At 45.7% G+C, this 11,914-nt stretch overlaps 2 long non-coding RNA genes across 2 annotated transcripts; both read right to left on the bottom strand.

Moving 5' to 3' along the window:
• Positions 1 to 579: 579 nt before the first annotated feature.
• On the bottom strand, positions 580 to 5,893 carry LOC310753135. Its single transcript, XR_014543218.1, has 4 exons — positions 5,845 to 5,893; positions 3,883 to 3,980; positions 2,613 to 2,697; positions 580 to 1,055 (listed from the first exon to the last, which is right to left on the bottom strand). It is a non-coding gene; the product is annotated as an uncharacterized lncRNA (long non-coding RNA).
• Positions 5,894 to 9,979: 4,086 nt separating this feature from the next.
• On the bottom strand, positions 9,980 to 11,643 carry LOC310753055. The gene is made up of 3 exons (XR_014543125.1): positions 11,354 to 11,643; positions 10,656 to 10,848; positions 9,980 to 10,136 (listed from the first exon to the last, which is right to left on the bottom strand). It is a non-coding gene; the product is annotated as an uncharacterized lncRNA (long non-coding RNA).
• Positions 11,644 to 11,914: the final 271 nt, after the last annotated feature.

The following is an 11,914-nucleotide window of genomic DNA, read 5'->3' as shown; positions in this document are numbered from 1 at the left end:
TAAAATATCAATGGCATGATCTTTAACATGGATTTCCAATTTAATGTAAAAGTACATATATATATTAAATGGTTACAGAAGTCATAACCAGCTTTCAACCAATAAAAGATAATAAAGATGATTTACCAATATACAGAAAGAAAACAAATCTGAAAGAAACTAAGGGACTATTGAGTCTTTGAGGGGAACAGGAAGAAAACAGAAATAAAAGAAAACACAGCTAAGGTCAATATTTATCCTTCTTACTTTTCCCTTCAGCAAAAAAAAAAAATCCCCTAAAAGAACCAAAACAAAAAACTATACCCCAATATGAATGCTAACTCAGTTTGAGATCTCTGTAATTCCTTTTGATTACATGGTGTTTCATTTCAATTCTGTGCAGCATCTGAGGGCTCAACAAAATGAGAGTGCAGAAGATTCATGACTGGTTCTCTAACAGTTTCTTTAAAAAGAAAATACAGCTGGAGGGGATTCAGAACCACTGTTAACCCTTTCCTCTCATGCCATTTACCTGACCTAAATCCCGCCTCCCACCCCACCCAACTGCTATTTGTGCTAAGGCGTAAAGCATACTGGAGCCCGTATAGCGTCTGTATGTTTTGCCTCCCAAAGCACAGAGCAGCTCCAGAGAGCAATTTAGATCAGCATAAAATGGCACTGGGGTGGGGAAATTAAAGCCCCCTTCTCAACACCTAATCTGCATGACACACACTCGGCTGCATTCGCCTTTTTGAAATGCAGGAAATCTAACCGTGGACTCCCTCAGCAATTCAATATTGACTAGGTGTGACCAGGGGGGGGTCACTATCCCCTCTTCCCATGTTCCTGTCTCCTCTACCACCAGTTCCTGTTTCTGAACCCGGTGTTGTATTAGTTCTGTTTATATCCGGAACTCTTCCAGGTGTCACAGGTTTCGCATTACCAGAGGTCACAGAGGGCTTCTTGAAAGACACATAAACCACCACCACATGAGGTGGCAGCCTGGGAATTCCTGAGAACCACCAGTAGCGAAGACCAAGTGTTGGCCTATACTTGGTCCAAGGTCCATTTCTAGGCTGTGAAAACAAAGCATGTTCTCATGTACGCTGGTGATTTCATTGCACAATGAAGACAAGTGGAAACATCTGTTTTGATCTGCTAGGGTCTTGGAGAGAGATCAGAGAAGAAGGTCACACCTACAACACACATTTTAAGTGCTCATATCACGTCAACGGTTAATGCTTCCCGCAAAGAATCCCAGGAACTATAGTTTGTTACAGGTGCTGGGAAGCTTAACCCTGTAAGGGAGTCTCCAGACAGCTCTCTGCACTCTTTAGAAACTGCAGTTCCTGAGATTCTCTGCGGGAAGCCGTGGTTTGTTGAAATGGTATTAAAAGTGTTTTGAATGGATGGTTTGGATGTGCCTGGAGACCAGATTCTGAACATTTCCTTTCAGAATCATAAGGGCTGTTCAGCCCCACTGAGCCACCACCAAATGAGACATTCCTCAGTTCTGAATGGACATATCCCCCTACCATCCAGATTTGACCAGGACACCCCAGAATTACAGAAATCATCCTGGCTTCTGAATGGATCCTAGAATGTCCCGGTTTTTTTGCTCCGCACTCTCTCGTGAGACAGCAGGACCAAAAGACATGTGTTTTTGCATGGGGCTGGTGTGTGTGTGTGTGTGTGTGTGGACATGCGCCCCACAGCACTGGGAGGAGTGGGGATCTGAGCCGATCGGCTCCTGAAGAATGGAGTCTCCTTGCGCTGCTGGTCTCTGGCTCCTGCTTTCCGTTGCACTGTTGAACCTATGCCCCCACCAGAGGTGAGTCCTGGCTGATGCTTTGGCCCAGGGGAAGCCCCCCCCCAATCCAGCTCCCCTGCTCCTTTTGCCCCTGTTTGGCAGTGGGGAGGGGTGGTGCAATTGCCTCTGCAAACTGGATCTGGGGGTCCCACATCCCGTTTTTCATCATCTCCGATTTGGGAGGGTATGCTGTGAACTGGCTGATCACACATAAAAGACAGTGTACTTTAGTGTCACATGCACCACTCTCTTGAATGGTGCGGCTGCCCTGCATCAACAGGAGGACCGGCCCATCCATTAACCTCAGTGAGGCAGCAGACTGGAGGGGCAGCAGATCCAAGCTCCCATGGAGGAGGATGCTTGCCACCTTCTGCACTTGCCACCCGCTGGCATCACCTGGGAAGAGCAGAACCTGCTTCCCTCTGGCCTCCCTTTTTCTCCTCCGCTGTCTTCAGTGTGCTGGGGCTTCCTTGGGCCACCTCCAGTTGCTTCAGGCAGCAGAGGAGAAGGGCAATGAGGTGGTGAAAAAGAAGGTGGCAGGGAGGGAGGATATGCCGTTTTCTGTTTTGCCTCAGGCGGCAAAATGTCTTGGGCTGGCCCTGTTCAGCAGTTTTAAAAATTCCTTCTGCTCTATCAAACGCCTTTTGTGCTAACATTAAGAGGCACTAGGGAAAACATTTTTTTTTTGCTGAATATGCCTTGGCAAGGTCCACAGGCAACCAGCACAACACAGCAGAGTGCAAAGTTTAGGCTGTGACTTCAATTGATTGGACAGACAGATCAAGCTGTTAGATGGCGACTGTTGAGAAGTAATTATACTCACTCTGCGCACCGAGCGAGAGGAACCCATGGTGACAAATAAAAAGAGCAGCAACAGGATGGCGGGTCTCATCTGGTACAGATGATTTCTGTTGGGAGAGAAACCAGCTGAGTGACATGAAGCAAGTGCCAGTTGCACTCCAGGGTAGAAAAAATTGTCTCAGTCACATACCAGGATAATATACATATATAAGCTGGAGCCTTACTCTCATAGCCAGTCTCAAAGTTCAGTGGGTGGGGGACACCAACAAAGTGGGGGGGGCAGTTTTCCTTATGTACACATTGATTGCTTTACTTGTCTTCATTAAGGATATTATTCATGAGGATAATAATGTTCATTATTATTATTAACATTATTAATTAATTAATATATTATATATAATATACAGTGGTACCTCGGGTTACATATGCTTCAGGTTACATATTCTGTTAACCCAGAAATAGTACCTCGGGTTAGGAACTTTGCTTCAGGATGAGAACAGAAATCGTGCTTTGGCGGTGCGGCGGCAGCGGGAGGCCATATCAGCTAAAGCGGCGCTTCAGGTTAAGAACAGTTTCAGGTTAAGAACGAACCTCCGGAACGAATTAAGTACTTAACCCGAGGTACCACTGTAAATATAATATTATATTATATAAATATAAATAATTAATATATTAATAGTAACAATAATATTATTGTTACCTGTGCAGGCCATCTGGCAGTGGTAGGCCAGATCAGAGGGGAGCACAACACCCTCCCATTGCCTTTCCATCTATTTTTTTCCATCTTTGTTTTCATCCTCCCTCCCTACCATCCTTTCCTTTTTGCTTCCTCAGTTTCCCTTAGCTCCATTCACTTCCTTGTTCCCTTAATTCCCCACCAACTCATTTCTTCTTTTTAGCTTTTTGCTACTCTTCCCCCCCCTCCTTGCTTGCCTTCCCTGCTTTCTTTTCTTCCACCCTTCTCCTCCATCTCTCACTTCTTCCACTTCTTCCCAGACACCATCCCTTCTGTGTTCACACTTCCTTGCCGCCTCCAACCAACACAGTGCTTGCACTTCCTCTCCCACTTTCTCAATAATTTTAAATTTCTCCTTCAAAGGGACAACCACCTTATGACTGCCTAGTGTTATTACTGATCTTTGTAAACAGCTCTAGAAACTTTTGCATTCATGTTGAGCCGAATATTCAGCCCACGTGAATTTCATTAGTTTCAGGTTGGGGTAAAAAATGTCCCTCGAATATTGAGTTGAACTTTAGGGGTTGTGAGTGAACGCTAATATTTTTTTACTTACTTTATGTGAGATGGCAGAAGGATTTGTTTCTTTCTTTTAACAAGCTGAAGAATACTTTACTGCAGGATCATGTGGTGACTTGCTGAATTGGAGTATGGCTATATCGGAAGTGTTAAAAAATTGGTGAATATGGAGACTTTGCAAAAAAAACCTTCTTGAAATATGACAACCCTATGTAGTGTTGACGCGGTGGGACGCGGGTGGCGCTGTGGGTTAAACCACAGAGCCTAGGACCTGCTGATAGAAAGGTCGGCGGTCTGAATCCTCGCGGCGGGGTGAGCTCCTGTCGTTCGGTCCCAGCTCCTGCCTACCTAGCAGTTCGAAAGCACCCCTAAGTGCAAGTAGATAAATAGGTACCGCTTTATAGCGGGAAGGTAAACGGCGTTTCCGTGTGCTGCGCTGGTGCTGGCTCGCCAGATGCAGCTTCATCACGCTGGCCACGTGACCCGGAAGTGTCTCCGGACAGCGCTGGCTCCCAGCCTCTTGAGCGAGATGAGTGCGCAACCCTAGAGTCGGTCATGACTGGCCCGTACGGGCAGGGGTACCTTTACCTTTACCTATGTAGTGTTATTGCCTGGAGTATTCTTGGGAGGAAAAGGTGACTAAAAGGTGGGGGGCAGGGTAAAGGATGATTAAGTCCAGTCAAAGGCGACTATGGGGTTGTGGCGCTCATCTCACTTTCAGGCCGAGGGAGCTGGCATTTGTCCACAGACAGCTCTCTGGGTCATGTGGCCAGCATGACTAAACCGCTTCTGGCACAAAGGAACACTGTGACAGAAACCAGAGCGCATGGAAACTCCATTTAACTTCCTGTCACAGCGGTACCTATTTATCTACTTGCACTGGCATGCTTTTGAACTGCTAGGCTGGCAGGAGCTGGGACAGAGCAATGGGAGCTCACCACCGCAGCAGGGATTCAAACCACTGACCTTCTGATTGGCAAGCCCAAGAGGCTCAGTGGTTTAGACCACAGCGCCACTCACATTGGCACTGTGGCTATCCCCATTGTTGCTGGTCTGATAAGAATATAGGAGCCCTAAGCTTCTGTGCGTCTGGTCTCCATAGTCCTCGCCAAACCAGTCATTTCATAGGTGGGTGCTATTTCTTGAAAGGTTGACTGTTGAAGCAGAACAGAGAAATAGGCCATAGGAACAGAAATTCAGTGTGGCATAGTGGTTAGAGTATTGGCTTTGAAGTGGGGAATCCAGATTACAAATCCTTACTCGGTCACAAAGCTGATTAGGTGACCTTGGACTAGCCGTTATCATTCAGTCCAACCTACCTCACAGGCTTGTTTTGGAAAAATATGGGGAGGACACGGCTTTTTTTTTTCAACCAGAACTCACTGGAACTCAGTTCCAGCACCTCTCAGGTGGGCACCATTGACATTATAAGAGAACAATGGAGGAGTTCATGGTGAGTTCCAGCACCTCTTTTTCTAGAAAAATAGGACTGGGTGAGGGACATGGAAAATCTTGTAAGCCCTGTTGAGCTCCTTGAAGAAAGAGTGGGATGTTTTCAACAATAATAATATTCATAATGGAAAAATATCAAAAAATCAATATGTTACTTGAAAAAAGAAAATTTCTGCATTACTATACTGTTTAAGATAGGCAGAAAGATAGTTCACAAAGAGGGATCAATTCCAGATGCTTCAGTCAGTGAATTTCAGACAATGAATTTCACAGGTTCATGTGTTATGAAATCATATATTTTCTCAAAGACATGATCCCAGAAATCACTGAGTTATGGCTAATTTAAGCCCATGGACCCTTCTTCCTCTCTTGTAGTCATTTTAGGCTATTCTTCACTCAAATTTCATAAATTCATCAAGGGCCTGATTAAGCCCAGCTTCCACTTAGAAAATAATAAGTGAAAGCAGATTTAGATCTTAAGTATCACTCTATACGACAAGGAAAAATATAAAGCAACTTTGATTAGAAAAACAGATAATTTACCTACCTGTTGACTATTCCTTCCTAATGCAACACTCCTAGAAAAAGTGGTTGTGGCACCTTGGACCGGGTGTCCCACGGCAATCCACATTATTTATACCTGACCCCCTTTATCACCCAGCCTATTGGCTTCTCCAAAGTTGCATTAGTCACAGCAAAGGCAGTATCGCTGTTATCAGTGCACATCTTTCTTTTTTGAAAAATAAGCCCAAAACCTCATGTTTGATTCATGCAAATGTGTTCATGAATAATGATGTTTGTAGGGTTGAGATAAGAACTTAAGTCTGAAGGATCTGGAAACAAAAAGGATTTGTTGCCTCATCAAGATGAGCTTTGTGGTTCGGCTGATATGAATTGGAAGGAAAGGAATGACTGGGTTTTGTTCTTAAAGTCAACTATTGTGTGATGATAATCCTTTAATTTGCTTTCATTGTGCTTTGGTTTAGGAAGCCCCAGAGGCTGAAATGAGAGGTGGCCTATATGTTGCTGTGGCTTATGATGACAAATTGCCCTCCCAACACACCCACACTGACCATAACAGAGCACACCGTGTGGTCATGGGTGTCATCTAGTGAGTTTTACCATCCCCACTGGAAGCCACTAGGTCATGGATTTGGAGCAGAAAACTCATGGTGAGTTCTGCTGAAGAATAAAACCAGGAAGTAAGTATGAATTTTCAAATCTCCCTGTGGAATGCCAATCTCCTTCCCATGGCATATTTGCCAGTTTCGTGTTATGCCCCAAGTGATCTTCCCTAACCTGGTTAAACATGGGACTGTCATCAGACTGGGACCAATATCCTCCATTGTCCACAACCACCAGTCTTCAATTCACAATAAGGTTGGTGGGACTTACTTTAATGACCAGCATTAAAGTCAACGGCCTTGACATCCTTCACAGCACCTTTCTCTTTTTGCCCCATCATCCTTGCCTTGTGATGCATCTTAGGCTAGTTTTTCCTTGTCTCCAAGGCTGATGTCAGGAGTTGGCTTCTTCAGGTAATTCCCAATGCCCACAACCTCAGCAGGGACCCTGCGGCTACTTCTTCTGCCACTGCTGCCAAGAGGAAAATTTGTGGGTGCTAGGAGCAATGAGAAGCACTAGCAGCTGTTGCCACCTGCTCACCTCCTTGCCCTTTCACCCTAAACAACAGTGGGAATCAGATTCGAGGAAGAGTTAATATGAACCTAAGACCTTGGGCCTTCATCTGAGGCCCTCCTCAAGGTAACCCCTCTGAGGAAGATTAAGAGGATGGCAACATGGGAGAAGGCCTTTTCAGTTGTGGCTCCCCACTTGCAGCTCCCCAGTGGAGTCCACCAGACACAATCGTTAACACCATTATGGCCCCATGTGAAAAACTCTCGCTGCTCCCAGGCATTCGACAAATTGTGCTAAATATTCTGCTGTTTGTAGCTAAGTTTCTTCTGATGATGTTGTTTTTCTGGGTCTGTTTACGTGTCATTCCGGAGGAAGGGCAGGATATAAATTTAAGAAATTTAGGTTGGCTGCAATGCATTATTTTTGTTTTTATGTTATGCCTTTGAGTCTTTTTTTTTTTTTTTTTTGTATGTATGTAGCTGTCAGGATGCTGTCAGTGGCTCTCAGCTGGTTGCCCAGGAAAGTATAAAGACAAGGAAAAGTTTCTTTTTTATTTTAATCTTTATGGAGAGAGGCTATAGAACCCAGCCTCTTGGATAACGCCGTTGTCACAAGCGAAAATCCACCCCTCCCCATCTCTCCCACTTCCTCATTCGTCACTTTTCTGGATGCTGCTACGTGCCCTCTGTCTTTGAGCTCTTTGCTCCCCTACTTTTAAGGCTCTCCAGATTCTGGGAGAGGGAGGGTCTGGAATGCTTTCTAACGACACTGTGTCCGCCAGCTGCTGCTCCAGTTCTGCCTGCTCCTCCTCTCCCATTATTTCCCAACTTTCCCCCTCATCTGCCTATGTGCTGTGACCTCCACAAACCACTGTTGTAAATCTATACTGTCTTCCTCTTCCTCCTCCCTGGGAGGGTCAGGGTGGGGAGGCAGTCTCCACCATTCCTCCTCTGCCCAATCCCTGACAGTAGCTTAGAGAACCTTTTGTAGTGAGTAACTAATAAGTGAAATACACAAATAAATAATAGGACAACAACAACAACCCAGTTTGCAGCACCGCCTAGACCATGGGCAGGCAAACTAAGGCCTGGGGGCTGGATCTGGCCCAATTGCCCGGATTTTTACATGAGCAGAATGTGTCCTTTTATTCAAAATGCATCTCTGGGTTATTTGTAGGGCATAGGAATTCATTCATTTTTTATTTATTTTTTCCAAAATATAGTCCGGCCCCCCACAAGGTCTGAGGGACAGTGGACCGGCCCCCTGCTGAAAAAGTTTGTTGACCCCTGGCCTAAACAGTGGAGAAGGTGAACTAAGGGAGGGAATCACAGCTGCTGTGAGCCAACCAACCTCCCCTAACTCAAGGGAGTTGTTTCACAGCCTCACTTCCCTCTCTTGGGGAAGAGGAAGAAGCACCAAAGAGTGACGTTTAAGAAGGAAGGAGTGTACATCAGCACCGGGTAAAATTGGGGAGTGAAGAGGAGAGTGAAGATCTTCATCCTGATGCTGATATCCATGCCTCCTGCTCATTTAAGATGCTTATATTGACTCCCTCCCCTTGTTTCCGATGCTCATCTTGACTCTCCCATTTCCAACATTTCTCCTGTGTTGTCTCCAGTGCTTTTTTTTTCTGGGGGGACGCAGGGGGATGCGTACACCGAAACATTTTGTGAATCTAAGTTTGGCCTCATTGAGGGGCAGTATTTCAATATGAATAGGAAAATGAGAATACCCCTAAATATATTTTTTTAGAAAATAAAAGCACGGGTTCTCTCTCCCTGCCCTTGTTTCTGATGCTGATCTTCTCACCCCACATACCAGATACCAGGGTTCCCCGTTAAAGGGGTTTCTGAAGGGAGGCTTTGACCATACGCCGAAAGGTCGTCATTGCTCTCCCCTGCGTCGGTGGCGTAACGGGGGCGGCTATCTCTGTTTGAACATATGTTCTCCAGAGCCGGCCCATCCCCCCCACACACACACTGGATAACCCTGAAGCTCCCTAGGTCCCCGGCTGGGGACTGGGGAGGGAGAACGCCCAATGCCTGAGCCAAGGTCTACCCACATTTGAAATTTAATAAAGTTGTGGCCAATTTAATCCCATAGCACGTTGTCTTGAGTCGTTATTCCACATGACGGGGGGGACCGCTCGGGATCTGGGGACTCCGCCTGTCCACGCAAATGGAAGCAATTACTTCCAGGTTTTCGGCGTTCGGGTTCTGAATTGTCCGGCTTCCAAGACGCTCGAAAACTGAGGTTCCACTGTATTCCCCAAGAGAAGATCAGCATTGGAAACAAGGGGGAAGCAAGGGGTGCAGCATCAGGGTGGTGGGGCGTGAGGGGCCTCAACAGTATATAAAAAGTACGTTTAGCTAACTACAATTGGGAGGGTTCAGGGGTGCCAACTTGAATAAAATATTGGGGGGGGAGGTAAGCACTGCTCCACATTATTGATCACATGATGCAGTGCACCCACACAATTTGAATGTCAATACCCATCAACTTGGAACGCGGGTGGCGCTGTGGGTTAAACCACAGAGCCTAGGACTTGCCAATCAGAAGGTCGGCGGTTCGAATCCCTGCGACGGGGTGAGCTCCCGTTGCTCGGTCCCTGCTCCTACCAACCTAGCAGTTCGAAAGCACATCAAAGTGCAAGTAGATAAATAGGTACCGCTCCAGCGGGAAGGTAAATGGCGTTTCCGTGTGCTGCTCTGGTTTGCCAGAAGTGGCTTAGTCATGCTGGCCACATGACCTGGAAGCTGTACGCCGGCTCCCTCGGCCAGTAAAGTGAGATGAGCGCCGCAACCCCAGAGTCGGTCACGACTGGACCTAATGGTCAGGGGTCCCTTTACCTTTACCTTACCCATCAACCTGGGGGGCTGGCCCCCTCAAATATTTTATAGGGGGTGCAAAGTCCCCTCAGCTCCTAGGAATTTACTCCTATAGGAAGGTTCTAATTTTTGATTTGCCTCAGGCGCCAAAATGTCTGGGGCCGGCCCTGACAGGGAAGAGAGAGAAAGGAAGAAACAACCCACCGGAAACGTAAGTAGATGCTGGACATATTTATTCAAAGGAATATATTTCAAAGCATAATTTTTTCCAAAAATTTAAATCTTGTATCATGCATTATATCAGGTGATTCATGGCAACAGAAGGAAAATGTTTCTTAGACAGCCCGTCTTGAAGAACGCATCTCAGAGAGACCTGTTAATTGAAAAGAACAAATCGGTAATAATCAAATCCATAAGGGTAGAAAAAGCTCTTTTCAGCCCCAGGTTATTCAGAACACATTCACACACAGACACAAACCAAACAGAGCCTGCTATTTTTATACTGGTTTAGCCAGAGAATCACCACTTGATTTTGTGTAGAAGATCAGTGAAGATCTACATCAGGAACAGTGGAGGGTAAAGATCTACACTGGGATCTGTTGCCTTTGGGGATCCTGCCGCCTGAGGCGGTCACCTCACCTTGCCTCATGGGAAGGCTAGCCTGGTCAGGTATACAACCACCAAAAACTGTTTACAAAATGTTTAGGGTTTTGTCCTAGAAACCATTCATGAAGTCATGAATCCAAGTTCTTCAGTGAAAAAGACAGAAGCTGGGCTTGAACCTTCATTGCAAGCAGTCACTGAATGACTGCTCAAAACAGCCCAGCTCACCTGGTCCCTAGCGGAGCGGCAGAAAACTCAATCCTTTACTACCATTTTAATGGACACTTACCTCAACCGGTAGCGTTGACAGGGAGAAAGACATAATAATACTGTGGTTGTGAGAAATATGGATTCTGTGAGGGGTATCCATAAGGCCCTTGTGCAAAGTATGGATTCCGTGCATAGGAAGGGAAGTAGGCTGGTTGTGGACGGAAGCCTCTCCAATACCTTCTTTCGTTGCTTCCACTTCCACTCTTGCTAGCCTGGGAGGACAGAGGAGACAGAGGAGAACAATGGAGAGTTGGCATAGACATTGGTAAACATAAATGTATTTAACTCTGTGCTTATTCCCGTGGTGAATTAAATAAATAAATAAAAATATTTCCCTCTTCCTGTGCCATTACTTCATTTGTAGATATAAGGAGCCCTTTATGGCAAGTCAAAGTTCATCATCAATCAAACCGCTTATCCAAACATGCAACTCTCCTAGCGAAATGCAAGCCAGCATGTGACCAGCCAGTCTACCATTTCTGCTGCCTGCCCAGAACTGCAAAAATGGGCCAAACAGGTGCCAACTCAAGGGGCCCCTGACATCCACATTTTTTTTTGTTGTGGGTGCCCAGCCTCCATCCCCTGCCACCACTGCCCCCTGCCACCGCTACTGCCCAGCGTTCGCCCGCCACTGCCACATGCCGCTGCTGCCTGACCTTCGCCTAACCCCCACTTCCCAGCCCTTGCTGCAATTTAACGGCAACTCTCAATGCCTACCTCAAAATGAGCAGTGAGGGCCAGAAGGCAGGCAAGAAGGATCAGAGTCTTCATTCTGCTGGTTTGATCCCTAAGAGCAATGAGCAAAAACAATCTCATAGAGTCAACACTGAATGCTAGCATTACTAAAACTGAACTTAGGTATTCACATGTGGACTGTGAGAGACAGGGAGAATGGGCAGGGGCAAGAATTAAGAACGGAAGTGGAGTGGAAGTGAACAATGTGGCTATATTTGACCAGAACATTCTGGGTATGTGGCATCTATCTCACTCCCAAAGTTGTTGTTGTTGTTGTTACCTATAATTGGTGGTCCTAGCAATATTTAATAAACCTCTTTCACCAGCTATAGTTTCACCTGGAGATTTTCCTTTTATATATATATATATATAAATTTTTATTAGTTTTCTAACATATCATTTTCAACAATAAACATACTTTTACATCTTATTCAGTTTTTTTGACTTCCATCAGTCCTGTCCGAAAATTTTCCAATCTAATCTCTTAGTATGCATTTCTTATTTTCCCTATTACATTTCAAACTCATAACCAATATCTCTATC

The sequence above is a fragment of the Podarcis filfolensis genome (genome assembly GCF_964270895.1).
Source record: "Podarcis filfolensis genome assembly, chromosome: 17".
In the NCBI taxonomy this organism is placed as follows: Eukaryota; Metazoa; Chordata; class Lepidosauria; order Squamata; family Lacertidae; genus Podarcis; species Podarcis filfolensis.
This window is presented reverse-complemented; position numbering and strand designations above follow the sequence as displayed.